The sequence below is a fragment of the Podarcis liolepis genome (assembly GCF_965112155.1).
Source record: "Podarcis liolepis genome assembly, chromosome: 6".
In the NCBI taxonomy this organism is placed as follows: Eukaryota; Metazoa; Chordata; class Lepidosauria; order Squamata; family Lacertidae; genus Podarcis; species Podarcis liolepis.
Genome location: NC_139559.1, coordinates 38558161 through 38575875, shown reverse-complemented (window position 1 = coordinate 38575875; position 17715 = coordinate 38558161).

Genomic DNA, 17715 nt, shown 5'->3' with positions numbered 1-17715 from the left:
GCCCAGTCAATGAGTACTGTACACATTGCTGAGTTTGGATACCCTGCGTGGCTGCCTCATTCACCACTATGCCTGCGGTGGCTGTGACAAAACAGGCATATGAAAAAGGACAACATTCAATACAAAAGTAAGTGTGCATAAGTTGATTGAAATCAATGAGCTTAAGAACCCATTGGATTATGTCTATGAAATTTAATGACTAAACTTAATGACTAAACTTCATACAATTTGGTGCAGAATGAACTACTACCCATGCAGGATCTTCTTGATGTAAGACCACTACATTTCTCTTGATCCACCTGAGCCAGCAGTGGGGGGCACACGGCGGGGGAGGAGAGTGGGGCAAGCCCCATTGCAGAAGTGGAAGTCCATGCTCAGGGCTTCCATTGATGGGGACTTTCATGGACTTCCTAAGAGAATTTCTGGACAATTTTTTACTTACACCCCAGGCAGAAAATGGAACTATGAATTCCTGTGGCAGATTTCACACTTGACTTGTTTAAATCCCCCATCAGTCATGAAACCCACCAAGTAACCTTGAAAAAGTCATTATCTTTTAGCTTAACCTACCTCAGAAGACAGTAAGGCAATATAAAATAATACTAGACTATTCACGCACGCTGAAATGCTCCTTAGCATGTATTACTAATCATTAGATGTAAAATGGGAAAGTGACCAAACTCACAGTGCCGTTATCAGGATGAATGAAATTAAGACATTTTGCTGCTTGTCCTGCTCTTTAAAGATAAGGTGGACTACACAAGTTAGCAATACATATGTGTTACCTGTTCTTTGGATAGTGAGAAGTTTTTCTCCCTCTCATAACACTGGTAGGTCATTCAGTGAAGCAGTTTGGTGGTAGATTGGGGACAGACAGAAGGATTGCATAGTTAACTTATGGAATTTGCTGCCACAGAACATGTTGACCACTAGTCACTGAAAGGGGGTTAGACAAATTCATGGAGGATAAGGCAACCAATGGTGGCTGGTGCCCACTGGGACTGGCAAGGCAGGGAGACCAACAATAGGTGCAGAAACAGCCAATGACAAGCAGAGCTGTCCCCTGGCTAGTTGTAAATAGGCAGGCAGGCAGGCAGGTGGGGCCTGGCTGATAGCAGGCTAAGGTTGGTTGAGGCAGTGCCTTATTAGTTCTAATGAACCAACCTCCACTGCAATGGCAGTGTCATTGTAACTGGTATCTGCTACCTCCAGGGTATCTGCTACCTCCAAGTCAACTGGTATCTGCTACCTCCAAGTCATTGTAACTGGTATCTGCTACCTTCAGGGCTAAAGGTGGTATGTCATTAAATTACCAGCTGTGGAGGAGCAATAGCAAGAGAGGCTTATTGGCTCCATGTTCTGTTTGTGGGCTTCCCAGGGAGCAGGATGTTCTGATGCAGCAGGGTTCTTCTTATGCTCTCCTGCCTATCAAGTGAGTGAAGTGGGAAAGCCTCCCTCAAGCAAGACATGGACAGTGAGGCACAAGTGGGGAGGTTGGCTGCATGTGATTGAGGCAGGGTTAGGCTAACCTAGTGAGTGGATGGCATGGATGACGGTTACCTCACCTTTGGTTGCACCACTGCTGCTTACTAGATGGTAGAGGGTGTGGACAGGTGTGTGTCATGCAGTATGGTCTATCTCTGTAGATATATAAAATTGACATAACTTAAATATGGCATGAGATTCTCCATCTTGAACCTTGCTTGACCCTTGGTCTCATCTCAGGATATATTTCACACCCTGTGGATGCAATATGGAGGCACCTATCATAGGCGAGAGATGTTTTTTGTTGGATGAGATGCCTGTGAGCCCAAGTCACAGAAATTAAATACCTGAAGGTGCAGCAGCAAGCAACACCATCCCTAACCCTAATAATTACAGATTTTTTGTTTATTTTACAAATGAAGTCACACAGTGCAAACAAGCAACATGCTGTATCATAGAATCACAGACTTGTAGACCATGGGGGACCATGGGGGTCATCTAGTCCAACCCCCTGTGATGCAGGAACCTCTTGCCCAATGTGGGACTCAAACCCACAACCCTGAGATTAAGAGTCTTATGCTCTACCGATTGAGCTATGCCTCTACAGTTGAAAACTTGGTGAAAGATTTAGGCATTCTATATGGGACATTTTTGAATGCTGTGCAAATTCTAGACCATATATACGCCACTCTAAAACTTTCTAATAAACTGAGATTTGGATATGAGATCCAGATTACAGAATATATTAGTATTATGTTGTTGTTTTTAAGTTAGCTGTTGGCCATGTTTGTTTATTTACATATTAACATTTTTATTTATTCTTTTTATGAGTTGTTGTCTGGGGTACTTACTTTAGAAGAGCAGGATATAAATGCTAAATAAATGAAGAACAATATATTATTCCATAACAGAGCAGTTTTTGCGCGCAGAAAAAAGTGCTGTCCTAACAGAACAACAAAGAAACAAAGATGTGCATTTGTAAAAACAAATCTCTGTTTAAATCACTCATAAGTGAAGTGAGGCACCTGAAGGAGCTCTTCAACATGAAAAACAGCAAATAGAAATGGGGGGGGGGGGCGGAATGTACAAACCAAAAAACAAAACCAATTTAGTCTCATTATATCTGAGCTGTAAGACATCTGTGATTTATGCTAGCAAAATCAGTCATGTTTATTGATTTCACTGAGGTTATTAAAGAAGACGGGGATGTTGAAGCAGCAGCAGCAGAAAGTTTAGTTAAACTTTGAATGTTTATGTGGGACTTCAAATAGGCTTTTGAATGGTGGCCGTTAACAAGCAGCCTGTGTGCGTGTGCACACATCTTGCATGAAAACAGGACACGTAACTGGGAGTGCTGCTGCCCAATTGGTGCTCGCCCATGTTTGTATGAAGAACAACATACATTTGGTAGACAAGGAGTGAAACGGGGTGAGATGCAGCCAACTCTGCAGAGGAAGTTCAAATGAAGAAAGCAAAGACATAATGACTTTTTTATATAGTTCAGTGGTAGGCAATGTGCTGCACTCTAGACCATGGGTAGGCAAACTAAGGCCTGGGGGGTAGATCCGGCCCAATCAGCTTCTAAATCCAGCCTGCGGATGATCCGGGAATCAGCCTGTTTTTACATGAGTAGAATGTGTCCTTTTATTTAAAATGCATCTCTGGGTTATTTGTGGGGCATAGGAATTTGTTTTCCCCACTCCCCAAAATATAGTTTGGCCCCCCACAAGGTCTGAGGGACAGTGGACTGGCCCCCTGCTGAAAAGGTTTGCCGACCCCTGCAGAAACTGTGAACCTCAACCTGACCGCAGGCCATACTGCCTGAGCCTGGAGGGAGTTGAAGTCCACAAAATCCAGAGGGCACCAAGTTCCTGACCCCTATTATTTTTCATAATTACTATGCCAGCAGAGATGTACGAAACTCTCCTCATCTCATTTGGACATTTTCTTAAGAGCTACAAAGTATCAGATAGACCTGACCCATCTCATTGTTTCCTTGCCATCCTTCTGCTGCCCCATGTCTTTCTCACATCTGGTTTCTCTCTTCTTCCTACCCTTACAAGGTGCCTCCTCCCTTCATCCCTTCCCTTTCTCCCAAATGTAGCTTCCATCAGCAGTGACCAACAGGTATTTGAACTCAAGCTTTCCTGGAGGAAATCCTGCACCCAGGTGTTTGTGTGGAATGCAGCACCCCATAGTTATTTATCTCTTTGATATCTGATGGGATAGTGTTCCACAGGGCCGGCACCTCCATTGAGAAGGCCCGCTGCCCGGTTCCTTGTAACTTCTCACAGTGAGGGAACCAGCAGAAGGCCCTCAGAGCTGGACCTCAGTGTATGGGTTGAATGATGGAGGTGGAGAAGCTCCTTCAGGTATACAGGGCCAAGGCTGTTTAGGGCTAAATCAATGTTTTTTATTTCTCTGCCATGATTCCCAATGGGAGGGAAACAGTGTGAGAAAAAATGGAGGACTGTGGCTTGTACCTCTGCTCTCACTTCTACCCTGCTGAAGGAGCTAGATAAGGTGAAACAACTGTCTTTGGATTCTGCCTTCCTCCTCCATATTGCTGTAGCATTGCATAGTAAAAGAAACTAAACCTTATGGCACTATGCCTGGATCTTTCACTATTGCTGAGTGCTTAATAATACATTGTGTCCACATTGCAATGTATTGTGGCATCACAGGGTTGACCGTTCCTTCACCACAGGATGTGCATCACACAGCAGGAAGAAAGTCTAACACATGTACATTTGAGTATGAGTACGACATTATTCTTTTCTGTCTCTTTTCAACACTGCATTTACTGTGCACATTAATAGGGTGATTGAAGAGCTCCTGCATTAAGTTATAGGAAATCTATTAGGATGTAGATGGCTTAGGCCATTTATTTCTCCCTCTTACCAGTTTCTAAGCCAAGGCACTGAATAGCTGTATATAAAAGAGGTGTCAGAAAAGCCATAGTGCTTCAATTTGTAGCTGGTCCCTTAGTGCTGGAGGCGTTGATTCTTCTTGGCATTTGCTGATAAGCCAATTTCCCCCCTCTTAACTGGGTATGTTCAAAGTTATGAAGCATAGTGACCACATATCACCATGGTTTTTGAAGGCATCTCTGAGAAAGTATGCCACAAGGTTCAAGGTCTCCTAAAACGTACACCTCAGTGGCAATTGGCTTTCACTTTCAAAAATATCAATTGAATAGGAAAACATGAAATAGACTTTCCCCCCTTATGTGTTCAGTTGCGTGTGTGTGTGTGTGCTGGGTGTTTTGTTTTTTTTTATTTACAGATTGTTGGACTTCACTCTGAGCTGAAATACCAGTTTATGCTTAAATTCAATGGAGAATGGGTCTAGACACTCTTTCTCAACTATACCTCCTCACAGTGGATCTGCCCTCCCAATGCCAGCTGCTGATTACAGGGACAGTGCAGGGTGAGAGTGAGGTCAGGGCAGCACTGGCATACTGATGTGAATTCCAGATTAGCTCTGCTCAGGTGGCCACGCAGCTCTGACCTCACCAACGCTCTGTCCTGCTCCATCCTAGCAAGTGGCAGCAACCTTGGTGTTGAGAAGGTGGCTTCGTAGCACCATTCCACAATGCGGGCTGGTCCTGCCTCCTCACCCTTAACATGAGAATGAAGATAAATAAGAACAAAGGTGGATTGCTACTCTGAAATGTACAGAGATGGAATTTATAACATTCACCTATTTATTATTATTATTAACATTTGTATACCGCCCTATATCCACAGGTCTCAGGGTGGTTCCATGCACAGTCCCCCCCCCTTTCTCTCTCTTTTTGAGGGTGGCTGATCTGGAAGGGGGGGGCAGAAAGGACCAGAAGAGGTGGTTCCCATGCCACTTGCTCAAAAACTCAGGTGTGCTCATGGACCTAAAGGAGTTGGCAATGTCTAGGCTCATACTAGCTCTGGTCCATGAGGTCACAAAGAGTCAGACATGACTAAACAACTAAACAACAACAACAGGCTCATACTGAAGATCAAGCTCAAACAAGCTTTGGCCATTCTGCTCCATGGAAGTTGCCAAGCTCACCTTAGGACATCTGTGTTACCGTTTGACAGGTGTACCCTGCATTTGCAGTCTGTACACATACTAAAAATCAAGATCTAACTGGGTTATACACACCCCTATGCAATCCCACCAGTACCAGCCTCCATGCAATTGCTGTGAATGGTAATTGGGCATCATGCATATGAAAGTCTGGAGCATTCATAAAACTTTGGTTCCATTTGACTGTTTGATTAGATCTTTAGTAGCACATAGAGCAATGGTTATAAACTTCCAGGTCATGGAGTAGCTAACTGGCTTGCATTTAATCAAGAGGGATGATCCAGATGTGAGTTGTATTTATTGGTGTAATTCTCCAAAACGCTGTTCATGTTTCTGCATTTATCTTGCTCCTGCCGTGGACTGCGATCTATTTATTTGTTAGTTCTTAATGTGAAAATTTTACTATCAAACAAAAATATGTAGCAACTCTCTCTCTCTTTCCCTTGCTATCTAAATTAAATCTTGCTCCTTGCTTTCCCTTCTGCCTTCCCCCATCCTCCCCCTGCAACAAGTCTAAAACCCTCACACAATTCTGATTATGCATGCAGCTCCTAAAATCAAGCTGGGTTCCTTGCACAGCCTGAAACATAAGATCATAGTAAACATGAGATCAGAGTACATGGAGAAAGAAAAGATCAGCAAAACAGGAGCTCAGTATTAATGTCAGGAAAATTCTCCTCCTATTTCAGAATTATTACATGGAGTACCTTACGTATGTAATACCATGGCTCAGTAATTAAAGGCAGGATGATTTATGAAGCTGCAGTATGGGGAGAAGTTGTTCTCAAGCCTCACTGTACCAGATTCAATTGGAGTAGCTTGTTCCAGTGATGTGTCATCTCCGCCCCCCCTTTTTTTTGGTGTGGTGGGAGGCAGAATAACTCTAATTCTCTGGTTTAAGTCTAATTGAATTTATTAACCCATGCCCAGCAGATGCTTCTGCAGACTCTGGCTAGTTTTCTGCCTCACAACACAATCCTCTATGTATCTACTCAGCAATAAGTCCTACTGAGTTTAGCGGGCTTATTCCCAAATGCATGGGTATAGGATTCCAGTCTTAAAGTGGTTTCCTGTTGGTTGCTAAACTAATCTCTGTATTTCCTCCTCATTTGAAGGCAACTTTGTCCTCCTTCCCCTTCACCTCTCTTCCAAGCAGTTTATTTGCATATTAAGTATAATGTGGGAACTTGCAGATTGAAGCTGCAGCAATTTCCACTGTCAATTTGAGTGCCTTCCTCATCATAAATGTGGCTGCAGCTGAAATCTCAGAGTTCCCAAATTGAGGGCATATGTTATACTGTGAGCAGCAGACCACTCAGAAGAGGAAAGCCAAAAAAAACAAACACTGCAAAAATAGTTAGAGAATAGGCTCCAGAGCTGGCTGACATTTATTTTTTTTAATGATTTGCACTCTGGCTTTGGCCCCCAAAAGATCCCTAATGAAAGGTACAAGAGTAGCTTAGAAAAGCTAGAAACCAACAATAAAAGAAGTGTTTTTAAAAAAATAATAGCAAGACCAAACATATCCATACACCCTCTAAAGAAGGAGCCAATCAATCCTCTCTGTAGGATGGAGTTCCACAACCTGGGTGCCATAACTGAAAAGGCCCTGACCCACATCCCAAGCAACCTTATTTTCCTTTGGCAATAATAGAAAAGGAATAATTTAGCACTGGGAGCAATCGATCTGAAAACTGCAAAAAGGGAAGAGGTGTTCTTAGCTAAGAACAGTGCTTTTTTCTGGAGAAACGAGGGGTACGCATATCCCTAAACATTTTGTGAATCTAAGTTTGGCCTCATTGAGGGGCAATATTTCAATATGAGTAGGAAAATGAGAGTACCCCTAATTTTTTTTTTTTAAGAAAAAAAGCACTGGGTAAGAAACCTGACAAATTACAGACAAAGGTATTTAAAAGGGCTTCACTTTTCAGGTAAAATCATTTCCCCAGATTACAGACTTTTGACCTGTCAGTCACAACAAAGCTTACTTTCCACCTTCTCCTTATTCTGGTGATTGTTCTCATGACAAGCTTAGAGACATTACTTTTGCTTACATCAGATGCAGCATTTTAAAAATGTTTTTATCAATGAGCCACCACTAAGTGTTCCAAGAGGCCCTGCTTCCCCTCTTGCCACTTTGTAGAGATCCTACTTTGCCCTGATAAGAGTAACTTCTCTCTGACATATCCTGCTTCACCCCACAATTCAGGATTCGGCTGAATCTAGTTCACACCCTTATTAGACAGGCCTTCTTTATATCCTTCTTTAAGAGATCTCAAGAACCTGCTTTCCATACTTAGACTAAATCAACAGGTACTTCTAATACCTGTTATTACAGGAGACTATTATTTGCCATCTTTCTTCCCTCAATTACACTAAGAATGCCATGCAATGGAACTGCTTGACTAAGTAGGTATACAGTAAGAACAGGTCTACAACACGGACCAACTTTGAGTTTGATGCTACAGTACTTCTATTAACAATATCAAAATGCTTCTGAGTGTCTCATTTAACGCTCAATGTACTTTTATGACTAGGCTTTCCTCAGCAATACTTAATAGTGCCTTGGTTTTTTATACACATATGTACAGTAAATGCTTTCATTCCAGAAGCTCATCTATGTATACAGTCTCATTTTCTTTCAGATCAAGATAATTTTACATTCATATTGCAATAGTCAAAGAGTTTGTGTCATATCAACTTTCTTGGCATCTTCAGATATTACAGAGTTTCTGTACCACCATCTGTGTGGCTGGCCTCTTCACTTGAAGCACAGGATCTTCCAGAATTGTAACATCTTCCCTTTTTCATTGGGAACTACTGCCTAATTATTGATTGCAATCCATTTTGACTTGGTGCACATTTCACAAAATAGCTTAGGTTTAAATCTGTTTGCTGTTGGCTTCCTGTGGGCAACTCCACATCATTGGGTGCCATTCAAAGGAGCATAGGAAACCACCTTATACTGAGTTATACCATTAGTCCACCTACTAAAAGTTTGTCTACACTGCCACATTATGGCTCACAGGTTGTTTCAAAAGCAGCTTGTTTTATTTGGGGAAATCTACAGTTTGAAACCTTGGGTTAACATTATCCTCCTTTTTGGGAGTAGCACTGATCCCATAGGCTTTTTTGCAACATATTTGAAACTCTGGCTCTTTTTCTTGTTCACAGCTCCCAGTTGATATATTTTTCCTGAAGCCAGTTCTGTCTCCACTCCTGGTCTACCCTTGGCTATGATAATCTTGGCATGCATCCCAGTCAACCCCCCATGTCCTGTTTTGATTCCTCTTTAGCATTGTTGACATCTCTTATTCAGGGCACCTCCATGTTGGGTACTTCTTAACAGGTGATTTCCCCTGAAGCATGCAAAACTATGCATACTTACTTGGGTGAAAGCCCAATTTAACCCACTTACTTCTGAGAAATCATGTATCGGGTTGTATTATAAAAGTTTCTTTCTTATTATTTTTTTAAAAAACCACATTCTTCTGTTTATTTGTTTTGTTTTATACTAATTGGTTGTTATTCCACCTGGGTTAATATTTTTTCCTGTTTCTCAAAACAAATCTTTAAGGAGCTAGGTTTGAAAAGGATTAGGCAAGTTCATGGAAGACAAATAAATTATTGGCTGCTAAGTACATGAGCCATAAGGGAATGCAACCTTATTTTCACAGCATCTCTAAAGCTTTGGTTAATAGAAAAGAAAAACAGAGTTTGGGATTAGCCGCAAGCAGCTTTGTTTTTTGTCTGCTTTCTATGAAGTCTTCTATAGAGGCCACTATCAAAGACAGGATCCAGATGGAACCCTGCTTTGACCCAATCTGGCAGTTCTTAATTGTCTCCTGTTTCTGGAAATTGATCACTCATTGGCCTTTAAAACCTTTTAGCAACAGTTTTTCATTATAAATCAAAACTGAGTGAAGAAATCCAATGCCCAAGGAAGTCTGCAACCCACACACTATTTCCAGTTTCCTGATGGAATACTGAAGCTATTCTGAAAACCATGTAAAATTGTGAGGTCTTAGTAACTTTTGCTGTGTGTTTTTTTCCCCATGTATAATTAAAAATAAAGTTTTGAGAATTTCTTTCCTAAGGACTGATGCAATTTGGAATGAAAGGGTGTTGGGCCACATACTCAATGAAGTTTCAGAAACCTAATAACAATGGTGAAAATATGGATAGACATAGATACAGTTATAGATACTAGGGATGGGTACATCTGTCCATTTTGGTTTCTCTCAGTTTCTCATGCTTCCATTTTTAAACTCAGTGCCCCACGTTAGTTTGTGAATTTTCAAAGAAACAGCCCCCGTGAATTCATTAGCATTGGACAGTAGTACAATTTTCTCATAAGACAGATACCTGTATACATTTTTTTTCTAATATATACATTCTTGCAAAGTGACCCCCCCCTTTTGTAGCATATTTTCCTATGTTATTTTCACTAAACTATGGAACTCACCCCGCCCCGCCCCAGTAGGCAGTGACAGCCACCATTAAACAAATTTGCGACTGAGAGGACTACTGATGGTCACTAACCATGATGCCTATCCTCTGTCTCTACAGAGACAGTGATGCTTCTGAATACCAGTTGCTGGAAACCACTGGAAGGAAGTGTGCTTGAGGACTTTCCAAGGCATGTGCTTGGTTGCTGTGAGAACAGGGTGTAGGACTAGCTGGGCCACTGGTCTGATCCAGTAGGCTCTTCCTATGTTCTTAATGTATGCATTTTGAGGCACATATCCTGGTATATATGGGTTAAACCACTGAGCCTCTTGGGCTTGCCAATCAGAAGGTCGGCGGTTCGAATCTCCACGACGGGGTGAGCTCCCGTTGCTCGGTCCCAGCTCCTGCCAACCTAGCAGTTCGAAAGCATGTCCAAGTGCAAGTAGATAAATAGGTACCACTCCGGCGGGATGGTAAACGGCGTTTCTGTGCGCTGCTCTGGTTTACCAGAAGTGGCTTAGTCATGCTGGCCACATGACCCGGAAGCCGTACGCCGGCTCCCTCGGCCAATAAAGCGAGATGAGCGCCGCAACCCCAGAGTTGGTCATGACTGGACCTAATGGTCAGGGGTCCCTTTACCTTTTTATATAGCTTTGTAAACATTACTTGGCTTAAGAACTATATGGCAAAATTTGAAGAAGTGTGAATTTACCAGTGTTTTGGTTCATGTGTTGCTTTGGTAAGTGCTAATCAAGTAGATTCACCTTTCTATGTGAAATGAACTGAATTTATCTCCAATCCCTAATATAGACATAGATACTAATTAGCTTTTTTTGTATATATTAACTGTGATTTGAAGTTGCGCTATTAATTTAGTAGGGCACTATTCATTGCCTTAGGGTGCTTCCAGGTGGGTGTTTATTGTGGGATAAACACACAAGTCTTTCCCCCCTTTAACCCCATGGTTCCCAATGTTGGGCACACGCCCCGCAATTTGATTTTTAAAGGGGGCAATTTGGAAACTTGTTTAGACCAAGTTAATGGCCTTTTAGGCTTCATCCACATGAATAGGAGCTCACTTTTTGAATAATAAGAATTATATGTCACAGGGGCAGGGGGCAGGATTTTAGAGATGCTTAGGTGGGGCATAGCCAAAAAAGGTTGGGAACCACTGTTCTAACCATAAGAAGTGTAGCTTGGTGGTCTAGTAAAGTGTCAAAGAGTTGGATCGAGACTTAGACATGTTCTGAGGAGACCCAGTGACATCAATTGGTTGAAAGAGTTATTAATAGGATGTTTGATCTTAATTGTTTTGCTGGTAGAATATGTTATATGAAGTGCTAAATTGCTTGAGATCTTCCTTCAAAACAGTTTTTGGGCACATCACAGGATTGGTAGTTGATTTCCTCTATCTGGACTGGATTTCCTCGTGTGGAAGCACACCCAAAAGCAGAGGCTGTCCACCTGCATGCATTATTTTCCATGCAATTTATATTTGGATGTGCACCTAAATTCACATGGCCAATCACCTGTTGTCCCAACAAGTCATGTGTTACAACGTCATGATTTAAGCTAGATTGAGGTGAAAGAATGGCTCTTCAATGCTTTCAAGCAATGAAGCTACCAGCACAGTATACCAAGGCAGGAAGTATCAGCCTGGTTACCTAGGCAACAGGAATGTGTTCCCTGCCATCCATCCCTCATGTGCAACAGATTGGGGGAACAAAGGCGCTGAACAGGCATAGAAGTCGGAAGGATTGCAAATCTAAGTAAATAAGAGATGCTATACCCCTCCCTGAACTGTTTTCAAGTGAGATTAGCCTTTTAAGTAATAGAAAATGCCCTTCTTTCAATGCCATGCACCAGGGAGGAGAATCTATCTATTTATTTGTGTGTCTGTCTGTCTCTCTATTGATATATAGATATATGTATTCTCTGCTTCTGTGTGATGGATAATGTATTAAGGCACAATGCTTCAGCAATTTGCAGTGAAAGCCATCTAGTGGTTTCCTACTGCATAAAAAATGACCCAGTCAAATATATTCCATATTACTCAATGGCTGACATATTCTTTTACAAAGCAATCCATTTATTACAAGCTAAATTTGGTTTTCTTTACCCTTTGTTCAGCTACGTCCAGGTCTTACATTTTCATGTCAGATTTATTGTACCATGTAAATATGGAAGTCATCTGCTGGAAACAGACCTCTGTAACAGAAGAGTGATATTAGTATCATGACGTATTTATTTGTGTTCTGTCACATAGGAATGCGAATGATCACACACGGAGTTCGGCTTTTATTATGTAGAGCTGTAACATGGTATTAGAAGCAGTAATGCTACTACCATTTATTTATTTATACATTATATTTCAGGACGAAGTTGCCCTTCTTAGGTCATGCACAAAATTCCATAAGTACAAGATTCTAATAATAATAACAATGAAACAAAAACAAAACAAAATGTCCAATTAAAGGCACATTACAGACCCATTAAAACTGGACAGTACATTAATTAAGTGCAATAATTAATTACAAGAGGAATGAAATTAAAATGTTTAAAGATTTTTCTTATTTTTTCCAAATATTTCCTGGGAGACTAAATTCCATAAGCCCCGGTACCGTTTTCATTGGGAAACAATTGGATAAAGATTTGTGAAGGAAATCTCTGGATATCCTCAGATCCATAGGCGCTATCTGGGGGAGCCCAGGCAGCTGAAGGCCCCTCCAAAAATTCAGGAAGCTCCCCCCCCAAAAAATCTGCAGCAGCCATGCGTGCACGCTGAATGATATGCTCACCTTAACCACACAGTCTGGGGGCAAGGTGGCACTGATTGCAGTAATTCATATGTCCTGTTCTTAAGCTGATAACACTGTGGGGCACCACAGATATTTTCCATTGCTGGATTTACCATGGACCATATGGTACAGCTGAACCAGGTTCCACAAAAAAGGCACCCACAATAAATTATAGAATTACACACACACACACACTCACACACACAAAAATAATAAACATGATAATAAAATAACAAAAATAAAATAGTAATAATAGAAAATAGTGATATACAGTATATTATTGTTTACATTTTGAATTAGATGTATATGGGGGCACCAAAATCTTTTAGGTGCTTAGGGACTCTAAAGGTCTTAATCCGGCCCTGGTGAAAACTATGAGAAAAACATTCAAGAAACATACATGAAGTGGAATTGAAATCTGTTGGAAACATCAGAGCCAAAACCAATAATTGCATCCTCTTGAAACAGCACATAAAAGTAACAATGTTCATTCAGTTATACAGTGTAAATTCACTTCTCTCCAGAGCCCTTTCAGAATTCCTGTTTTTCCTTCTTGCTTAAGGACTTTCACAGATGTGAATAATGCTCTTCTCTATCACCTTTTAATTTGAATGGCAACCTCCTCAGCTCTGCTTGGCTGTCACTTCTCTTTCAGTCAATTTGATATGGCTGGACCTTTCCCCCTAGTTAATTACACTAAGATGCATCTAGCAGCAACAAACAACCCTTTTAAAAACTGAGAAGACCCAGAGCACTGAGTACCAACTATACTTCCCCCATTCATCCACTCTAAAGAGGTTTTCTTTTATTATAAAAAACCACCATTTGACAGTCAAGAGTAATAACAATTAGTAACGTGGGCTTAATGCATACATCTTGACAGTGAAATTGTGTGTGACTAGCGGAAAGGATGAGTGCCGTGGTGGTTTGGGAGAACTGGCAGCTTCCTACAGATGGGTTTCTGCCATGAGCCATCAGTGTTCCTCTTTCATTGTCAAATCTATGAAGTAAAGAAAATCATGAAAAAGAAATAGTTTGGGGTATTGTAGATGGATTCATATGAACCTGTGTGATTCATATAGAGCTGTGTGATCTGTTCGTTTGATGTTCAGTGCAAGCAAGTGAGCAAGTTAGCAACTAAAGGATAGGTATACTGAGGCACCCTTTAGGCCAGTCCTTTCCTGGGAAGCCATAGACTGAGGGGACTGGGGAGAGTAGTTGCCCACCTGAGTTAGACAAAAATTTTCTGAATTTGGTTAATTGTTTCTTTAGTTCTTCCAATGGTTGTACGGGACCGCCTCTCCTGGTATGCCCTGCGGAAGACCTTAAGGTCCATAAATAGCAACACTCTAGAGGTCCCGGGCCCTAAGGAAGTCAGATAAGCCTCAACCAGGGCCAGGGCCTTTTCAACACTGGCTCCAGCCTGGTGGAACGCTCTGTCTCATGAGATCAGGGTCCTGCGGGATCTGATTTCTTTCCGCAGGACCTGTAAGACAGAGTTGTTCCACCTGGCCTTTGGCTTGGTATCAGCCTGATCCCCTCCCCCTCTTTCCTCTTCCTTCTGTGATGGAACCCCTATTTGGAGATTTCCCTGGCTTTTCTGGCCCACGTAGGACCAGTCTGGATAGTTGGCTTTGGTGAAGATTTGACGTTTTCTCCCACCAAACAGTTTTTGATCTGAACTTCCACTGAAATGAGGCTGCATTTTAAGTTGTATTATAATCTTGTTTTTAAGTTGTGTTTTAATCAATTGTTTTTATACCTGATGTTAGCCGCCCTGAGCCCGGTCTTGGCCGGGGAGGGCAGGGTATAAATATATAAATAAATAAATAAATAAATAAATAAATAAATAAATAAGTAATCAATACGACCTTCCTACCAACAGTTTTTGGGAAAGGGCACAAAGAGAAGGGGATGACAGAGGACGAGATGGCTGGACAGTGTTCTCACAGCTACCAGCATGAGTTTGACCAAACTGCAGGAGGCAGTGGAAGACAGGAGTGCCTGGCGTGATCTGGTCCATGGGGTCATGAAGAGTCGGACACGACTAAATGGCTAAACACCACCACCACCACCACCAACAGTTTGCCTTATGAGTCCTCATTGCATGTGCAGGGGCAATGTCTAGGAACAGCTTTGGGAAGGGGGCCTTCAGTATAGCATCAATATCTGGCACCATCACTAGTCTGTATAGTAGACTTCCTCATGACTCTTCCCACTAGCTGAATATAAGGTCCTACCCCTTTATTCTAGTGAAACAGGAGTGAGAAAAAAGGTGTGGGAAATTACCTCATCTCCTGGGGAAAAAGTGATTGCCTAACACTCTGTATCGGACTGAACATTTAAGGATACTTAAACTATTGACTGCAAAGCCACCGGCAGACATTTTTAGAGCAGCCTTCAAGCTTACTTCCCTGCAGACTCTCAGCCACATTGAAATATCCACCTTCTGGATGTCACAAAAGAAGAAACAAAAAGGACAAAGTCAGCACAAAGGGCCTCTGTCAGATGAATGCCAACCTTCTGAATAGACTGCAAAATGCTAACAGTGTCAGCTTCACGTGAGCTTCCAGGACTCCTGCAAATGTTTAGAGGGGATGGCAAGAGACTGAAGGGAATTTCTAGGAGAAAAGCAATTTCCATTTTGACCGTCTGGTTTTGCAACTGACTACTTTGGTCCCCAAGGCAGATTCTTTTTATAGTCTTAAAAATGTGCCGACTCCACTGCTGGAAGTCTCTATAATACCTGCACTTAAGCCTAAGAGGCTTGGATAAATAAAAGGAAGGGAGGAGAACTCAGGGTTCAGAGAGGGCAACAATGAGGTTTAAAGGGAGTGTTGATGCCTGGGGCTTTGAGATGACAGTAGGGGGGAAAGCAACAGTCACTTCAAACCATATAGAGGGAGAGAGAGGGAGAAAGAAAGAGAGAACGCTTCATTCAGGCTAAAAGGTGGATTCAGTGAATGAAGGTCAGTTAGTCATTCTTTACTGCACTTCCCAAAAGCCACAGCAATGTTCAAACACACACACACACACACCTACTATACAAATAGAATTTGGAAATATAAAACATAAAAATGACCTGAACCACTTTACATTGTCTACAATCCGAAAACCACTTAATCTGGAGAAAGTTAAGTTAATGTTATTTACTTTTGAGTATATATGCATAGGGTTATATGCAACTGTACTGTTCTGCTCATGTAGCACACATCTGCTTGTGCAACGGAGCGTCCCATGCTGCAACCCCTAGTATATCCTAAGAATCTACTATAGAGAGTTGGGGGATACTCCAGAGCAAATTTTCAGTGAGCATGGGGCAGGGCCGGTCCAAGCATGGGACATTTTGGCTCCCAAGGGGAACCACAAAATGGTGCCCCTACTGCCTGCCAAGGAAGAAGGGAGAGTGAAGATTTACATCAGAAAAGTTGGGGGGGGGGATAAAGATCTACATTAGGAACGGGGTTTGGGGATAAAGGTATATATTGGGATCTGCTGCCCCTGCCACCTGTGGCAGTCGCCTCACCTTGCTTCATGGGTTAGCCAGCCCTGACATGGAGAGAGGAGATGAAGGAAAATTCCATTAGTTGAGCTGAACTCTATGAATATAACCCGTATGACGGCACTGAAAATAACAATGGGCAGGAGTCTCCTAAGCAACCCCATCAGATGAAGCCTTGAGTAATGATTTCCACTTGCACAACAGGGCTTTCTACCTCTCCTTCCCTGTTTGCCCACCCAACCCCCTGAAATTGGCAGGGTGGCAGTGGTTGGGAGAGTACCCAGAAGACGGGGTGGAGAGGAAATGCTTGCTCAGATGGAATGACTGGGAAAATGTGACAATGAATTCCACCCAATGTTTATTTGCATATGCAAAATTAACCTTTAGTAATTTTTGGATCTTTCCCTTCCACCATTTATAAAATTACCATAATTTATGAAACAGAACCAAATAGAAAACAGACAGCATATATCTTGGGACGAAGGGCATGACATTACATGCTTGGAACAATGAGGGAAGAAATTTGTATGAAGGATTGATACTCGTGGCAATCAAACCCATTCTGAGTACAAGCTGGCGTGTGGAGAAATGAGGGTAATGTAAACGTTGAAATCCGAGACAGTAAAAACTTCTTGGGGACCTCATTTCCCTGTGTGGAACCACTGGAAATCACCAGAATTGCCAATATTAGAGACACATCACAAAAGTATTCTCCCTTTTGTGACAACCAGCCAGTAAATGAGGGCAGGGTGTTTTGTCTTCTCTCTCTACACACTGCTTCCCTGTTAACTGACAACTCTGACGGTGTGGGTGTGTGTGTGTGTGTGTGTGTGTGTGTGTGTGTGTGTGTGTCTTTCCTCTGACAATGAATTTTCCCAGAAGCATGTTTAGATCCCGCCCTCCCTCTCTGGATCATGCTTTTCTAAGCCTGGGATGCGTTACCTTAACTAACCACAAAGCTCCTTATCAGTCCTTCAAATTCTTCCTCTAAAAATGTTATTAATGGCTCTATTGAAGGGCTTGGTGAACTGCTGAGCCACCCACTGCTTGTACTGTGCTTATTACTTGATTGTTCTTTCTCTCTTATGTTCTGTCTTGCATTGCCTTGTGTTTTCAAATTTAGATTGTTACGGTAATTCCACGAGGCAGAGGGCTGGCTTTTCCTCCCAAAGTGTTTTAAGTGTGTTAAGTAGGTTAAATATCTTTTAGAGGTGATTGCGCAGTGGGGTCCTTGTTTATGATTGATGTTCCTAATAGCAATAATAATCCCTATAGCTAATAATGATAATAATCCATATAGCAGATTGGCATAATTGTGGCTTAAGATAAATCCCGCTCATTTTAATATACAGCAGCCTTAAGTACTATTCTGTTTGTTGCTTCCACAGCAATTTCAGGGAAAGAAAGAAACAT